The 11,231-nt window shown below is 33.6% G+C and overlaps 1 long non-coding RNA gene across 3 annotated transcripts; it reads left to right on the forward strand.

Annotated features, from left to right (window-relative positions):
* The first annotated feature begins 529 nt into the window (after positions 1-529).
* Positions 530-5,043, forward strand: LOC132056807 (uncharacterized). Of its 3 annotated transcripts, none has more exons than XR_009414956.1 (3): positions 530-1,236; positions 2,926-3,047; positions 3,338-5,043. It is a non-coding gene; the product is annotated as an uncharacterized LOC132056807 (long non-coding RNA). The 3 variants fall into 3 exon arrangements; XR_009414957.1 differs by lacking the exon at positions 530-1,236 and having other exon boundaries at positions 1,243-3,047; positions 3,338-3,379; positions 3,544-5,043; XR_009414955.1 differs by lacking the exon at positions 530-1,236 and having other exon boundaries at positions 1,243-3,047.
* The last annotated feature ends 6,188 nt before the right edge of the window (positions 5,044-11,231 follow it).

Consider the following 11,231-nt stretch of genomic DNA (forward strand, 5'->3'; position numbering starts at 1 on the left):
TAAATTAATCGAATTAAAATTGAAAGTATCAGGCTCGATCTTAAATATTCTATTGTTTTATCTCAAAGAGAGAAAATAATTTATTTTAAACGGATCTTCTCTTTTAAAAAATATTAATAAATTTGCCGGTTTTGTATTCGTAGCAAACATTAATATAATAAAGTTTTAGATACGGAGCACAAACTATAATATTATATTAATCGTGTTTTGAACATATATATATATAATCACTATTCAAAGACAACTACATACACATAGATGCACTATAATCTAAAATGCGCACGGGCATATGCGGTCTAGTACTATTATAGAAATGAGAGTTGGATGGACGAACAGAGGAAGAACAGAGGGGTATTATGGAGATTACACACTTCTTACACACTGCATTGTCTATTTTATTCCTCTCAATCAACTTCAACTTAAAGTTTTTCCCATTGAGGGCAAATTATTAATTCGGTCTCCCTTCTCTCTTTTAACACATCAACGTTTCCAGAAGCAACTTACTGCTCTAGAGATATTCATGCTCATTCTGTGTTTTTACTATCTTTTTGCTAAGACGAACCCAAATTACTTACTCTTTGTTATGTTATAGCAGTCTGCTTCTACTGATTTTTCTGCAATAATTTATCATCTTATTCTGATTGTGCTTCTGTGTGGTTGCTTCTACTGCTCTGCTCTTCTGGGTAAGTTTCGCTTGAATTTTTGTCCTCTCTTCTTGATGTATTGGCAAATGTGTAGTTTTTAAAAAAATTACGATTTCAGTATCTCTTACTTTCCTTTTTTGCTTCTTCTTTTAGTTGATTTTGGATATGCATGTGCACACTTTGCACTAGATTATTTGAAATTAACGTTTCAGATATTGACTTATCCTTCATTTGGTTTGTGTGATCTAGGATATTTCATGGATACATATCTTTTTTTCCCAGTTTTGCTTCATGTTTTTCAAATTGTTTTATTCTAATAATTAAAGAGTTTCGTCCTATTCCATTTTCTTTTGTGTTAAAGGTTGTATTTGTGTTTGCTTTCAATGATTTGGACTCACTACTTGATTTCTCTGAAAATTCAAAGTTGGTACTATATCAGATTTGCACACTGATGAGCAAAAGGTATTTGATAATATGCCTAAATCAAGTAATTTTCTTAAAAAAGCTTTTCTCTTTTTACAAAAGGTATTCCATGATAAAAAATGGATATGAAGTTTAAGATAAAATCAAGAGAGAGTTGTTGTAATGGAAGGTATGATCCATGTTTAGTCTAAAGCTTTACTTTGTCTTTGCTCTAATTTCTGTTCTACCTCCTAAATCGTACATAATTTTAAAAATACATGTCTCACAAACAGACCCTTGCTCTAGAAAAATATATAGAAAACCAGATAGCCTGTGACAAAGATCTAATCTTTCAATACAAAGTATTGATATCTAGCTTCTGAAAAAGAATTGTATATTATATTTCAACAACAACAACAATAGTAACATACCTAGTGAAATCCCAGAAAGTGGGATCTGGGGAGGGTAGAGTTGGGAGGTAGAGAGGTTGTTTTCGGTAGACCCTCGGCAATTGTATATGATATTTCGTATGGAATATAATGGTCTCTTGTTTTCTTATTCCCTTATTTCGTATTACAAATAATTTGAGTTTATCTGCTTCTATCTCATTTTGTGTTTTTTGTTTCTGTTTCGTCTACACATGTTACCGCTATGTAATTTGAAAATATCAAGAATGTTGGAATTTGTTGATTCCTGATTGTTTACTTAGAATTTAAAATTTTCTAAGATTTAAAAAGTTAAAACTTGGTTCCCAATTTGAAGGTTTCCTCATCTATTCTGTCTAATTGACAAACAATAGTAATGTAGCTTCATCTCCTTACTATAGTATGTTCCTCTTTTGGTAAATGTCTTCAGTTAGGAAGCTGCAAGTACTTCTACAACCTTTGAACAAAGCCATTTCCAATCTGCTTTGCTTCACCTATGTGTTCTTTGAATTCCATCTATTTTTTGGAAATTTATGGCCGCTTTTTCTTGAAAATATTCACAATCTATCTGATTTAACATGTAAAGAAAGACAATAGCAAGTTTAGCAACTCTACATTAATACCTGTCCATGGAAATTAATCTGGCATACCTTTTTAGTACCTGGAAAGAACACCTTTATAAGCATCAGCTATTCTAAGATTTTTGAACAATGATACATATTTTCTGTAAGGAGTGTGCCTTCATTGCTAAGTTCATGTGCTTATCATAATTCTATCATACCGATGATTGCATTATTGTAGATGCAAAAATGATTTTATTTAATGAGTCAAAGTTTAGAGAATATTGCTAAAACACTATTTATTATCAAAAAAAAAAAAAAAAGTTAAGAGAATATTGGCTATGCAGCTGGAGAAAAAATGTTGGAACTCTTATGCATGGAAAAAGAAATGAAAATTTTGTTTGCGGTTTACTCATCCCTACTCTATTTTACATTTAACTTAACGATAATTGGTGAATGTAAATCTGTTTGAGGCTTTACACTTATATTATATGAATCAAAATGTTTATCAAATTTTCCCATGAGTTGAAATATCCTAGAGCTAACATGTTACATTATCAACTTTTTCATTAAAAGGTTGGATGTCGAAGATGGGAAAGGTATACATCTTGAAGTGTAAGAAAATTGGATTCCTGGTGTATTTGTGTCACAGCAACAATAACATTCCAGAAGAAAGTGAAAATGCTCAATTTGCATTACCATCCTTCCCCATAGATTCAATTAGTGTGCCTAGACTTCTACTTTCTCAGCGACTTTCTTGCCTTACCAAAAGATTTTCAGTTTTAGTTCTGTTTTCAACTACCGATGGGAGAAGGCTTAGAATAAAACTGATGAACCATGAAATTCTCACATATTTTACAGCAACATATTCTCCTTTGTCATTTACCTTAGCAGGTATTGGTCACCACTTGCAATCTTCATTTGCGTGTGAAGGAAACTGAATCTTGTGTTACCAGTTGATTAAGGTTGAATTTGAACTTAGTAAAGCAGTCTTTGAAGCTCGGCGAAAATGAAAGGTAAGATTTTTTCATCTTTCTTATCTAGTGTTAAGCATAACTCATTGAGCTTTTACTAATGCATGTTACCTGTTCACATTTTTTATTCTTTCATCCTTTTCTCTTGGACCATATGATGCTAACATGGTGATGGTATTGGTTGATCGTATATGCTTTTGTACATTCTTTTCTTATGTACTTACTTACAACATCAGGTTCTTATAAATGACTTGTTATTGTCGCACTGTGTACTATTTTCGATCATATGCGTGACACCCCCAACAATATTTTGTGCTATTCTTTTTAAACAGGTTTACCACGACATTCTGATCCATGATTTACTAACTCAAAAGGTATGTTATTTACTTCTGCTTCTGCTGCACAACATTAGGAAACAACATATCTCTATCATTTATAATTGTGTTGAAGAATTATGTTTCAAATGTAGTTTTAATATATAGGTTCCAGATTATACTACCTATAAAGTTAATTCAAAATCATAAACTATTTGGAACAGGAATGTCTGGGAAACAAAGATATAACGGATTTACCGCGGGACCTCACAGGGTTACTACTTTGTTACCCGTGGTATTCTCCGTGCAAAAGACTTGCTGGTGCTAAATTGCTAATTTCAGCTCTTTCTCGCCTAAACGATTTTCAGTTGTGCTCTAAAGATATGTCACACGTTTTATCATATCTGAATTTTCTGAAAATGAGATACTTTGCTGGTTTTTATAAAAGAATAGGTTGCTAAATCTCAATGTAGGTTTCCACTACTTTGGTTGGACTAAATGTAATTGTCTTGCCTGAAATTGTGCTCTTTCTGATTACTTCCTCATAAAGCAAATGGGGTTTTAATAGCATGTATCAGGCTGAAGAAGCTATACGTAATGGGAACAGAACATCCAAACACATAATTAATCGAGTCGAAAATGGAGTACTCTGATAAATAACAATAATACCGGATAGACCAGCTAAGCCAAAATATCTATTTCAAAATTCACGACATATTTGAAAGTTGAGGTATTGTGTTAGTATAATTGGTTGTGCTTTTATATATTCTTTTAATTTAAAGACAGAGTATACTTTCATTGACTTGGTCCGAATTTGGGATCTTCATACATTTCACTTACCTTACAAATATGGTACATATCTCATCGTTAGTTTTTTGTTGTGAACTCTAGAAAGGCCATGCCTTCAATTTTATCCCGAATAAGTAAAGTACCTGTCTTATGAAGAAAAGAAAGTATTTGCAGACCTTGATGATACATCAATTGGACAGAGGACAGAGGTCTTGAGGTTCTTTTGTATGGTAACTATTCCTTTTGAGGTAGTTCCTTAGGATTATGCTTCTCTGCTGCAAAATGATTTAGATCCATTTACCACTGGAGTGTGTGCGTGCGTGCATGTTTTTGTGTGTGTGTGTGATAATACAATTCCAGTTGTGCAGATTTCTGAGGCCTCAGACAGTGGTGCACCATCATAAATTAAGAAAATTTTGAAACTCAAAAGCAAACACAATGTGTTGTCTACAGCTTTCAAGATGAAGGAGAAACTATAGTCTGCGGTGGACGAATTTGGTCAGCAAACACAACGCACTATTCCTATTGACAAATGCCTATGATCTGTAGTCTGTACAATTTGATAACCGAGCAAAATTACAGAAAAGTTGTTGTTCATTTCACGGTATTCTACATGCCCAACTTTTCAAGATTCGATCGATTTCCAATTTCTGGAGGAATTGTGCCTTCAAACATGTTCTTACTAAGAGACAAATGTTTCAACTTTGTAAGCTGATCAATAGATTTTGGAATGGTACCATTGAAACAATTCGCGATGAGATCCAAAAAAGTTAGCCTAGATATTCGATGAATATCCGTAGGGAATGGTCCATAGAACTGGTTACCAGAAAGATCAAGAATTTCCTGTCGTGAACACTTGTACAAAACTGTTGGAAGTTCACCTGATAAGTTACTATCCGCAAGTTCAATATCTACAAGATTTTTGAGTTCACAAATGATTGGCGGAATAATATTTCCACCAAGTTTTTGATTTCTTAGACTTATGCCTGTGACAAAACCATCACTAGAACATGTAATTCCGCTGTTTTTATTTGTTGTTGGTGTACAACTTATAATGCTGAAACTTCGCCGAGTAAGATGAAGATAAAAATCTGATTTGTCGACCGCATAGGTTACAAGGTACTGCACTGCGTATGCTGGTGTAACCACGGTATTTGATGATTTTCTAAAGCAGTAGAGTCATTCTCTGTTATTTTTCTTTTTTCACAAGTGTCTTGCAACATCCACATCCAACAGCAACCCAAAAGATTCATTTATATCAAAAGATTCTTTATTTTACTTCTACTAGATGTTAGTAGAAGTAAAAATGCGGTTCAAGTGCATTCAATTTATTTCCACATATATCTCTATTGCAGGATTGCAATCTAACTCTTTATTAACAACAAGGTGAGCTATAAGTTATAGTTATTTAAAAAATTACACCAATTTATCAATATCAATTTTACTGCGATGCACTATTTTGCAGGCAAAGATATATTGCGGATTAATCTTCAGATAATATGGAGAATATTTTGGCAAGGAAATAGGTAAAGTTTAATCCCTGATAAGTTTTCAGAAGTGAATTTTCTTTTTTTGGTTTCTCTTTCCCTTCTGCCAAGAATAATGTTAAGCATGTTTATTTCGATTTCCATATTGTTGCCGTTCCATGTTGATGTGTTTCAAGAATTTTCATTTTATGGATAAAATGAGACACTACATTTTCGGGTGAATCTATTTAGAAAGTTTAGTGCTATTGCTGTATTGTTTTCTCTGATATTGCTCAAATTTTATATGAAGGTTAAAGGCACATGCATATTAATCTTAGTGGTGTTGGTGATTTGTTGTAATTTTCTTTTTGATTTCTTCTTTGTGCTGTTGATAGGTTTAATATAATATGTACTCAAATATTATTTCCAAGTCATCCTTTCTATTTGGTTGGACATAGAGTCAGTGGAATGCTATAAAGGTGACATTGTTGACAATTATAAATAGTAAACACTGAAAATAATATTCACATGTTATAGGAGTAAGCCATACAGGGTAGGAGTGGAGTGATATTAATCTTTAAAATATCAGCAATTACACTAGAAAAAAGTTTTAAGGAACGCATTTTATGTCATAGCAAATACCAGGAAAAAGGATTTCACCAGCAAAGTGAAAATCTTTATAAAGTCAATAATATACAGTTGTTGTCATGACTTTGTAGTTGCTATTTGCTTTGATCTTTGGTTTGGTGCTAATTCAGGTAATGCAAATTAATTAGGTAAATGGACCTTTTATAGTTTTACTTATCGACTGAAAATATCATGTCATGTACACATGGTCTATAGTAATGAGAAGGATAACTTTTATATTTCTGCCGAAATTTTGCTAGGTAGTTCATTTCGGAGTACAGTCTCACTAACGAATCATTTTTTTAATATCGTAATGTTTAATCTGATCGTAACAATATGTTGTTGGTTTAGATGCTAGGTATCGGGAAAAATGGGTAACAAGTGTGATTTTTTTTTTAAGCAACTAAACGAAACAACACTTATCCAATTGACTGCTAATTTGATTCTTTTGGTTTGTGCGGAGGCCTAAGAGTTCTATCCTTATGAATGAATAAAACAAGATTAAAGAGATCAGATAATGAACCTTCTAAGAAAAACTTTCGATACAGAAATACTTTTTCAAAGTATATCTGACAAATGAAATAATAGGAAGTTCCATATATCCTAAGAAATAATATGCAGAGGCCAATTATGGATTCTATTGCAATAATTGGTGATGAGTGGATGAAGTTTTGATTGATTGTATCTTATCCAGAAAAAAGTTTTGATTATAAACTTGATTTGTGGTATTAGAATATAAATCTTCTCCAAGCTAAATGCCAAGGGAAAAGCTGCAACTGAAAAACCTTGTGAAGGTTCTATGTGTGTGTTTCAGTTTTGCTTTTCTGAAGAAACATAATGTGGATATGCAAGTTAATATTCCTCAAAGAATAAATATTGCAGTAGATATTAGGCTTTTGTAAATCATTATCATCACCCAATCTCAGTAATTTGTGATATGAAGCCTAACAATTTGCTTCTTAACAATAATCTGACAGCTCATGTAGGTGCTTTTGCTATGACAAGGCTGCTTGTAAATTTCAACAGGGAAACTTATGTGAATTTCCTTATCATGGTTTCTTTCTTTCATTATGATATATTTTGTACTGCCAAGCACCTCCATCATCCACCGTACTTGACATAATAATTTGTGTTTGTATAGGTTTACATACAACAACTAGAATTGACCCAAACCAGTTCCCTTTTTTTACATATAAGGAACATGCTATGTTGCAAAAATGTCTTGCTCACCACAACCAATTTTTGTAATATTACTTTTTGGTAATTTCTATACCCCAGATCTGGGAGTTAGCAGGAACGCTGTGATCAAGGGTGTTTTCCATCCTTATAGTCAAACTAATTGAATTAAACTGCTTTTGTTTCCTTTTGCTCCGAATCTATTGCCATCGTTATTTTCAAAGTTATTATCAAGTCATGTTTAATTACTAAACTATCTTACTTAAAACTTAATTTGAGCGTGTGAGCTCAAACATGTTAGTTGTACTGTTGGGCCCGTGCACAGCACGAGCACCCCTATCTAGTTATTTATGAAGTTGGAGTTGGTGTTTGGTTATATTTTTTGTCAAGAATATTTAAAAGACATAATACATAAAGAGACCCTAAAATTTGGTCTCAATTGGCAAGTATGCACTCTAATTTTAGGTGTACACAAGTAGGCAATTCAACTTGTATAGAGTTGAACACCTAAACACAAATGGCGACGTGGCACATAAATTTTTGAGGTGTACTTTATACAAGTTGAGGTGTCTAGATGATCATTTTGTAGTTAGAGTGTTCAACTAACAAAGTGGAGACAAGTTGAGGTGCCTACTTATGCACACCAAAGTTGGAGGGCAAACTTGCCAGCTGAGGCCAAGTTTGAGGATCCATTTATGCATTATGCCTATTTGAAATAGTTTCATGCTTTAATTACTTTTCAAATTTCAAATACAACCTTCAAAAGTGAAAAGTGAGTTGAAAAATAAAACTTCAAGCTGAAAAAGAAATTTTCATGGCTAAATATTGATTTTTCAAATAAAGTGAAAAATTATTCTAGAAAAAAGTGAATAATTTTTATGGCCAAACAGATCCTCAGTTGAAACATCCTCCCAATGTCAATTAAAGCAATAGACTGCAATTTTTTTCTTTTTATTTTCAATCGTACAGAATACTAAAAATGACTTTAAATGAGGTGGGGGTCTATAAAATTATTAAAACTTATGGAAGTTAATACCAAACAATAAGGGGTCGTTTGATAGGAGGGATAAGTTATCCCATATAGCTGGGATTGGGGGATAGGATGGGATAACTTATCCCACCCTCTATATGGGGAAATTTAATTAAGGGTGACTTTCTAGTTTCAAAAATTTTAAGAATGGGTGACTTAAGTTTTTTTTTTATTAGGTAGGGGTGACTCTTTTGAGATAAGTGTTAATGACACTAATTTTAAAAGTCCCCAAGTTTTATTATTTACACGATGCTCCTACCTCCTCCTCCCCCTCACCCCACCCCCTCGCTTTCTCCCCCACCCCTCCTTCCCCTCCTCTGCCGCCGCTATTGCCACCTCCACCTCCTTCTTTTCTCCCTTCTCTACTATAATTATCTCCATCACCACTTTTTTTGTCTCCTTTACCTCTGCTCCGCCTTCTCCTTCACTTTCTTCACCTCACTTTCCATCTTCAACTTCTACAGAAAATCCAACAACTTCGGTAAATTGTTGTAACAAACTTCCATAGTTGTTGCAACAAGTTCGATAATTGTTGCAACAGCTTGACAAATATTGAGTTGCTGCAACAACTAGTCTTACCCTCAAGTTCTTAATTGTTATAATTAGGCTCATATTTCATTGAATCTGAGTTGACCAAGTCAAAGTCACCATTTCTAATTTGAAGACTTAAAGAGTACCTTTAGTTAACTTGTCTCCTCTAAATGGGATAATTTATCCCGCTTTTTATCTCATATAGCTTTTATCCCATATAGATGTGATTGAGTGGAATACCAAAGGACCAACCAAAGATGAAATAATTCAAATCCCATGGGACTAATTTAGATCCAATTTTGGCTCCAAAACCTTAACGACTTTCTCTCTTCTCTCTCGTTTTTCCTTCTCTCTCGTTTTTCCTTCTCTCTCGTTTTTCCCTTTCTCGTCACTCTAGGAGTTCTTCCTCTTTAAAATTCAAAATCGCGTGGTCGGTACGAAATTCGACCAATAAGGAACAACGAAAAGCAGCGATTTGAAGTAAGTTCTTAAAGTTTCCCTTCTTTGATTTCCTTGGAAAGCATCTATTTGAAGTCTTTTACAGTTCAAGAGATATATAGGTATGGAACCTTGATTTTTTATTTTTTTTTATTTTTCGTAGTTCGGTGTGTTTATATGTGTTGTTTCTTTAATTTGCAAGTGTGTTGTATCTCTAACTTTGCATCACAATCATGGATGCCAATTTTTGTGATATTTACCAATATTTTATTATAAACTAGTCTAGTTAATTTTCACTTTATGTAATATTTAGATTGGCAAATTTTGTCCATTTTGATATAGTGAATCCTCTTGTTGATTCTCCTGTGGTTGATCCTCTTGTTGGTTCTCCTGTGATTAATAGTTATTTTGATCATGCTGATGACGCTTCGGCTTGTGTGATTGTTTTTGTTCCTTTCGTGTCAGTTGTTGACTCTTCTCTTCCTACATGTGTTGGTTGATCCCACGTCAAATCATGTTAATGACTCTACTCCTCATGTGTTTGTTGATCCCCCGTTGGATCATGTTGTTGAATCTTCTCCTCCTGTGTTGGTTGATTTCATGTTGTATCACGTTGATGACTCTTCTATTCCTATGTTGGTTGATCCTAATGTTCGACCAAAAATGCATATAATTAGCCATTTTTGTCTCACATTCTTGTACTTTTAATCGTCTTTTGAGTACAATTTGTATTGTTTGGTTCTTAATATTATATTTTTACTATGTGGAAATAAAGCGGTGTGAAGATGAATAGATTTGGAGCAAAAACGGGCAATTAATAAAAAGAAATAAAAGAAAGGGAGACAAGAATTAATGGTGAAATGATTAGAATTAAATAAAGCAAAGAAAACAATTGCAATGAAGAAAGAAGAGAATGAAATACGTACCTGGCAGCGGACATGCGACGCGAAGTACACGGCGGATTTCAATTATATCCTATTTATTTTGGACTCAGTTATTTTGTCTTGGCTTTTTCCTACACCTATAAATAATTCATAAGATAGGGTTTTTACATAACTTTGGATAACTTGCGACCTGGAGTTCAAACTTTTGACTTAGAGAGAGCTTGGAGCCTCCGTGGAGGCTGTAGTTACAGGATTTTACCTTCTCTTCTCTGTAGTACTCGGTTTTATGTTTTTATTCGGATGATTTGTTGTTTTTCCTCCATGTCTATGTGGAGCTAAACTCCATGTCTATTCGGATGATTTCGAGTCATTCACTACTTTACACCAAAAACTGTTTCCTAGAAAGTGAGAGGCGAAATTCCTTGAGTCTTGGTGGGTTCTCCTTTGAAGGTAAGTCTCAACCCTTTTCATTATTCATTCCTTATTCATCTTAAGTTCCTACATTAATTGAAGGTCCTCTAATGGCGGAGAAAAAGGTTAAAACCCTAGAAGTTGTAAACCCTTGCATAATTGATGGGTGGTTGATTTTATTATTGTTTATTCATCTAGAAGTGTAGATTATCTAGGATGAGCGTCTGATTATTAATAGTAGAAATTGCATATTGAGACTTAGGATTCTCATAAAAATGGAAACGTTAGCCTAAAATCTGTGTGGAAGGGATTAGAAACCCATGAATTGGGGATAGTGTGATCGTTGGGACTAAAATTATGATGAAATTACTGTAAACAATAGTCCACCCATTTGAAAAGGGTAGAATTAATTGGGTTTTCTTCCCCAATTGTTGTTCTTGTTTGAGTAGATGATTCATTACTCACTTAGCATTACATTGCTAGACTTTGAATGTTCCGAAGCATTACGGAAGGCAAAAGTTGTTGCGGAGTAGCTTGCATTGTTCCAGTCCTGCGTCTGA

The sequence above is a fragment of the Lycium ferocissimum genome, chromosome 5, assembly GCF_029784015.1.
Source record: "Lycium ferocissimum isolate CSIRO_LF1 chromosome 5, AGI_CSIRO_Lferr_CH_V1, whole genome shotgun sequence".
In the NCBI taxonomy this organism is placed as follows: Eukaryota; Viridiplantae; Streptophyta; class Magnoliopsida; order Solanales; family Solanaceae; genus Lycium; species Lycium ferocissimum.